We start from the raw sequence: 7,634 nt of genomic DNA, 5'->3' as shown, positions 1-7,634 counted from the left end.
ATATATTATACTTCTGCTTCTAAAGCTCATCCCAACACAATATTTGTTAAATCTCCAAAACCTATTGTAGTTGATCCCACTGGCACTGGCACTGACACTAGCATGGATGAACCTTTTGCAAAAAGAAAAAATTTATGACAATTACAACAATTACAATGCAAGAAATGTCAATGGTTACTTCACCAATGTATGCACCAGTAACTTCTATACAAAACCTTTAAAATAGTCCTAAAATGTTAAGATTTGGAATGGGCTATCTTCAGTATGTTGGCAATCCTCAAAATACAATTGTAGGTGGAGTAAGTTTAACTGGTGTTGGAAGAGCATACAAAAATACAATTGATAATTCACCTTTCAAACACTAAATTGTGTCAACAAACCCATATTTTATTTTAAAGGAGTTTGCATCAAAGTTTGATCAAACAAGAAAAATAAATAGGAAAATTATGAAGACTTTGAAAAGTGATGCAGTTGCTGAATGTCAGGGATCTACTAACAGTATATTTCCAACATATGATCCAAACACCAAAATGATGAACTTCATGGCTATTATGCCCCTGGCTAGAGATAATAATCCACTAGAAAATGTAATAAATTGTAATAATGTACAAATTACTAGTCTTCAAATGGATTTCTTAAAAGTGAAAAATATTGACAAAATCAATATATCAAAAGAGAGCAACAAAATGGTCTACTCTACACTTCTAAAAGTGAAGAGGGAAAACAAAAGTCTTACAAAGAAAATAGAAAAGTTATAGGTAGACCTTGATAATGTGAAGGCCAAGGAGAAAGTAGCAGACAATAGGTTCAAAGAATTGCAAAATAGGATAAAGAATTATTCTTCTACAGAGGCAATTGTCCAACAAGAAAAGATGAACGAACAACTAAAAAATTTGACTAAAGAATTTGACGAGTGCAAAAAAAGAATTCAGCATGAAAAAGCCTCTACTACACAATTGTTCAAGTCTATAGAGAGTAGTGTACAGGTCAACAATAAATTGAAAACTGACCTAGACTCTACTGTCAAGGAAAATAATAATTTGAAGAATGAATTGGAGAATAAAAAGAAAAAAGAGGAGTCTAAGGCAAGGATAATTGATAATTTGCAGAAGGAATTGGGGAATGAGAAGAAAAAAGAGGAGTCTAGTGCAAACACAATCCACAATTTGAAGAAGCAATTGGAGAATATGAAGAAAAAAGAGGAGTTAACTGCAAAAAAAATCCTTGATTTGGAGAAGGAAGTGGAGAATGTGAAGAAAATAAAGTCTAGTGCTACTGCAAACAGTAACAAAATCCACCATATGAAGAAGGAATTGGAGAATGCAAGGAAAAAAGAGGAGTCAACTTCAAAGGAAATCTTGGAATTGAAGAAGGAATTAGAGAACACAAAGAAAGAGGTGTCTACTCAAAAACTCCATGATTTGAAGAAGGAATTGGACAATGCAAAGAAAAAGGAGTCCACTACAAAGACAATCCATGATTTGAAAAGAGTACTCAAGGATGAGAAGAAAAAAGAGGTAACTACTGCAAAGACAATCCAAGATTTGAAGAAGAAATTGGAGGATGAAAGGAAGAGAGCAACTAATTAGCAAGGGAAACTAGAGGAAATATAGAAAAAAAGTGAAATAGAGATCTCTAAAATGAAGAAAAGATGGAGAATGTAATTGTGCAAAATATAATGACATCTTCAAAAGACCATCATATCAAGGATACTATAATAAACATGGTTAAGCTTATCAAACAAGAAAATTGGGATAAAATAATGAAGACCAGTGGTAGTTTGTTTGAATGGCTTTATTTAAATAGCAATCTTAGAGTTGTCTTTGAAAATTTAAAAAAAGATGTTGAGGGTAAAAGAAGTATTTTCACCAATTCCTTAAAAATCTTGTTAAACAAATTTTGAATAAAATACAGAGATCCAGTGACAGGGATTTGGCAAACCAAGGAATAAACAACCGCTTGGATGCCTCTGTAATGACCTTTGTTGTCTATCACAATTGTGAATAATTAATGGAAATAGATGAAGCTCTCAAATATGCTTCTAGAGACTTGATGTAGATGAATTACAACATACTGAACTTGCTAAATGTTGGATTACCAAATCCAACTTACTCAGATGAAAAATTCATTGGAAAAGAAGATTACATGAAAAAGTTGCACAACACCATGAATTCTGATTTAGGCAACTTGCCCGAGGAAACCACTCCAGAAAGAATTGCAAGTTGCACCAAACCTCTATCAACAATGAATTTAGTTATAGATAAATTCCTCAATTCATGTAAAAATATCTCTTCGAAGTATTCATTGTTGACGAGGTTACAACTATTTGGCTACAACCTTAAAAAATTAGAGCTTCCAAATGATGCAGAATGGAGCACACCAAAGAACATCATTGGAGCTAGGTCATCTTCTCAAACTATTACTGTTACTGTCAGTGACAATCATAGATGATGGTACTAAGAAGTAACAACTTAGTAAGTGATAGTACTATAATCTTTTTGTTACTTTTTGCTCTTTAATTTCAAATTTTGGATTTAATTTCAACTTTGTTGTTGTTACAAGATTCAATAGCCAACATATTAGGATAGTTGGTTAGCGAGACATTGGCATACTATTACTACACAGAGTAGATGGAACAAATTTCCCTACTTCAAAAAATCATACAATTGACAATGTGATTGTACACACATAATGTATCATTTAGTAATAATATGATTATATATACAATTACAAATTGACCTAAAACTATTGTTGCTCCCTTGTATGTGTAAAAGGGAATTCAAGGTTATTTGACATTAAGTCATTTGCAAAGGGTTGTAATTGTTTGTAATTGTTAAATGTATTATGTTACATGGTGATTTATAATAAAAATTATAATATATATATTTTTTAAAATAAAGTTTATTCTGTTAAATGCATTATGTTAACATTTCTTAAAGAAACTAGAATCAATGAAAATTTCAACATGTTTAAAAAATTGAACCAATGAAAATCTCAACATGTTTAAAAAATACAATCAATGAAAATCTCAACATGTATAGACTCTAAAAGTAAAAACTAGTTTCAATAAAAATCTCAACATGTAAGGTTGTAACTGTTGACATATCAGTCAAGTTTGTCATTAGTGACACACACTTATTCAAATTCAGTAGCCACTGAGATTCTATATTTGCTATCGAGTCCTTTGGACTAGCTGCAATGGTTACTGAGCATATTTGGTTAGTGTGATGTTCAGCAGTACAAACTAAGTAGTGTAGTGTATACTATGTTTATCAATGGTTACCAAGCATTGCAGTGTCTACCGAATACTCAGTTCATGCGATGTGAAGATATTGTTAATCGAGCTACTCCATGGTAACCAAGTGATTTAGTGTTTGCCAAGTTGCACAATATCTGTCGAGTCACCAGTGAAGACTGAGTTCAAGACTACTTGAAATTGATTAGTATGGACTGAGCTTCTATGTCTACTAAGAGCATGATGATGCCAAGTAGTGACAATGGATGCTGAGTATCAGAAACTCACTGGGTTAGTCTTCAAAGCCTGAGTATCTTCATATGGGCTGACATTGTAATATTTGTGTTAACTTGTGTCATGGCCGACTTTGTAATTTTGTAAATTGGATTGGTATATATATGTAATGTATTGTATCATATCCAATGCATGGAATGTAATAATGTGTAATGCAAGTGCAAGAATGTGAATGTGAAATAAATGTAGTAGATAAATAATTGTAAAGGTCATATCAGTACAAGGAGTAGCAATGACAAATCTATCACAAAAGGGTGATCAGTAAATCAAGGAATCTCTATCAGCAAACCTAGTTGCAAGTTAGAGATCTATTGCTTCATCCTAGGTGAACCAGTCAAAATCCTCTAACAAGGTAGACCTAAATTTTTTTTCTAAATCTCTTTACCGAGTGAATACTTCATTGTATGTTTGTAAATCCTCTCACAAGGTGGACCTAGCAGTCCTATTTGCTCCTAATAGGGCATATCATCTGAAGTGATCTGTGTAAGTCTTAACTGGCCAACTTTATGTTGCAGTACTAAAATTTGTGGGTATCATCCCCACCCTAGTTTTACTTTCTATTTGGAAGGTTTCTGGGTCACCAAATCATTGTGTTCAAGTTTTGTGAATGCTTTTTTATTTTCAGTTTCTCATACATGCAATTAGATCAGATATGATGAATTAAATGCTAAATGGTTTATTGGATTAAGATTGGTAGAAGTTTTAGAAGTTACTGATTCACCCCTCACTTCTTAGTAACTTAGCATAGTCCTAAATGTTTCCAACAATTGGTATCAGAGCATTTTGGTTCTTAAGAAAAAGTTTAACAGCTTGAGAAAAGATCAAGGATATGGAGATATTCAAAGTTGATAAGGCTATTGACAATGAAAAGTTGGATTTGGAAATGGCCATTGCACAACTCAAGAAAGCTAAGGAGCAACTTTCCCAATCCCTAAAAAGAAGAAAGGAACTTACAAATCAAATACATGATCATATCTACATTGAAGAATGAATTGAAGATTTTTTCCCTTCAAGCAGTTTAGATGAAGCAAATGATGCAATTAGAGAACTCCTACAGAAAAATGGTTCCTACAAGAACAAGTAAGAAAGTTGAAAAGAGAACAAGAAATTCAGTCAGTAAGGTTATGTGAAGTCTTGGAACAAAGAAACAAGATAAAAGAAGAGATGGATGGAAGGAACAATGAAATCTAGAACCAATCTCTTAAGCATGTAGACCTTGTTGATCAAATCTCTAATACAAATGAGAAAATCATGAGCCAAAGACAAATCGATGAAAGAATGATGAAATCTCAAGCAAACATGGTTCAACTGAATGAGAAAAACCTCTATAGGCAAAAGGAAAAGCAAAAATTGGATACAAAGAAGAAGGTGAATCCTCCAAACAAGGTGCTCAAAAAAATCAAAGACCTACTTGCAATCATTGTGGTAAGATATGGCATACATCAAACAAATGTTGGAGTAATGGAAAAGTAAAGTTCAATGGAAAATGCTACAATTGCAATCAGCATGGTCACAAGGCTAATGAATGCAAAGAGAAACCTAAATTTGAAGGCAATTGTCATAAATGCAAGAAACATGGACACAAGGCATCAGAATGCAAAATAAAGATATTGAATCATATAGAGAAAATTGTGAAGGCAATATTTGGGTGGGATTACAATACCTGGTGTAGATGTCATTACTGTGGATAATTTGGACACATTGGCATGAATTGTATTAAACATCATATGAGAAAAAGAGATACCACTATAAGATGTTACATTTGTACAAGACTTGTTCATATTGACAAGAATTGTATGAATACTGGTAAGATTGAAGATGAGGAGAAGGCAAAAGCTACTAAAATTTGAAAGAAAATGAAATAGAAATGGATTCCTAAGTCTACCGAGGATACTGGTCTAAGCAATGATGGTCAAGTCACTCAAGCACTAGGTGACTCTACCATTCCTAATTAAGTTCTTAAGGAAGAACTGGAACTAGGCTATTAAAGAAGACATTAGAATCAGTTCCAGTTGGAAAGGTGACAACGACCCAAATCCTTATGCGAGATACAAAAGGATCACTAAGCAAGATCTATATCAATCATTACCAGGTGACCTTCTCTACCGAGTAAGGTCGGGTCATATACTCTACCGAGCAAGGTCAGAAGTAACAAATGTAGTTATGATTACCGAATCACAAAGACTTTGCTGAGTGATCAATATAGAGTAGTGGATGATAGCCTGTCAAGCATTATGATAACTCATCTACCTTCGTATTGAGCATTAATGATGAAATTTTGATAAAAAGCATGGAAGAAAATTTATTTTTCACCATAAATTTTAGAGAGCTATTGTGAAGTGCTATTTTTTGTGCGATCAAGCAACTTGAGTGAATTTCTTGCAATCTTTTTCAAAATTCTATCAAGCTACCAAACAAAATGGCATCCAATAGTAGTAGCAAGGAAAAGAAAGATTCTAACATGTTGGTTCGTGGTGTTGAATGGAAGGCTTCAGACTTCAAGCTTGTGGCCGCGTTTATAGAAACCCTAGACCCCAGTGGAGCTCAATCACAAATCCCTCGCAAGGTACTTCTTGTCAATGACATTAGAACTCATTTTAAATGCATAATTCAAGAAATTAGTACTCTTGAGATGGATGATGCCCTAGCTCAGTTGTGTGTTGATGGAACCTTGAAGCCCAAGCATCACCATTTGGAAACAAAAGGTTTAACTCATATTCCCTATATGCCTCAAGAGTTTCAAATAAATTGGATTAGGTATATACTTAGCCAAGTGCATAATGGTCAATTTTGGTTGGAGCAACCAATATTGATAACAAAAAAGATGATTCATCGAATCACTGGCCTTCCCATGCTCACTAAAACCAAAACCACCAAAACCCTAGGGTGAGCTGAATTGGAAAAGAAAACCCTAGCTAAGTGGGATGGCAGAGGCATGAAAAATCAGCATTGTTATAGATGCAGAACTGAAATTTGGTATTCATGTTATAGGCCACAAGATATACATTTCAAGCCATCTCAACAATGTATCATGTGAAGTTGTGGACTTGGCATACAAAGTGGTGAAGAATAACTTGTCTTATGACCTTGCCAAGTTGTTATTGAGACAATTCGATAAGAATATGGAAATTATTAGAACTTCTAAGAATAATCCTTGCAAATTTGGTTCTTTGTTAACATGTTTATTCTTCTATGTTTAGAATTTTTTCCCTTCCAAAGGCACAATAGTCTGGAGAAAAGATGTGATAGTATTGTACCAAATAAATGAATACATTACAAAAATGGGAGAAATCTATGGCAGCATCATGGAAAACCACTTTGATGTGTTTAAAGACAAAATGAACAATAGGTTCAAGATACCTAAGAAGTTATTTGAGGACTACAAGGAAGATGTGTGCTTCATGGTTGATTGTGACAAGGTATACATCTAGGCAGTCAAGCCTAGAATTGTGTGGGTCAAGCCTCATGGCTATGAAGAAAACTTTGATGAGACCAAGGATATCATTGAAGCCCTTGTCAATGAACCTATGGATTCCAAGGCCCCTTATTTTGGCACCTATGAAGAGGAAAAGGCAAGAATAGAGCTAGAAATCAAGCTATCTCAAGTGGTTAACAAAGGAAAGAGGAGGATAGCAAAACTGAAATCTAGTGCACCTCTCATGTTAACTAAGGGTAAAGGTGAAGATGAAGAGTAGGTAGAGGATGAAAAAGAAGAAGAAGAAGAAGAACCTTTGAAGAAAAGGGCAAAGTGATCATCACCAAGCTTCCAAAGGCATCCACTACAATCTTCACGAGGAGGTCTAGGAAGAAAGGAAGTGACATTGTACTTAGTAGACCTCCTCCCACCTTTCAAGAAAAGTTAAAAAAATGGAAGAAGGTGCTGGTATAAAAAAATTGAAATCTTTGAAGTATGAGACAAGGATGGAGGCAGAGCAGAAACAAGTTGAAGAGCTGGTGCTGACCAAAATGGGCAAATGGAAGTATTCACCAAACTAGATCACCTCTCAAATCTCTAATGAATTATTGGAGAAAATAAAGCCAAGATGGGATTTTGCAATGCAAATAGTAAAAGACTTATACACACAAACCCTGAGGTAGTTACTAT

Source organism: Cupressus sempervirens, chromosome 9, assembly GCF_028749045.1.
Source record: "Cupressus sempervirens isolate cs-2001-9-10 chromosome 9, ASM2874904v1, whole genome shotgun sequence".
Lineage (NCBI taxonomy): Eukaryota > Viridiplantae > Streptophyta > Pinopsida > Cupressales > Cupressaceae > Cupressus > Cupressus sempervirens.
The sequence above is the reverse complement of the archived record's forward strand: the minus strand, read 5'-3'. Positions refer to the sequence as shown.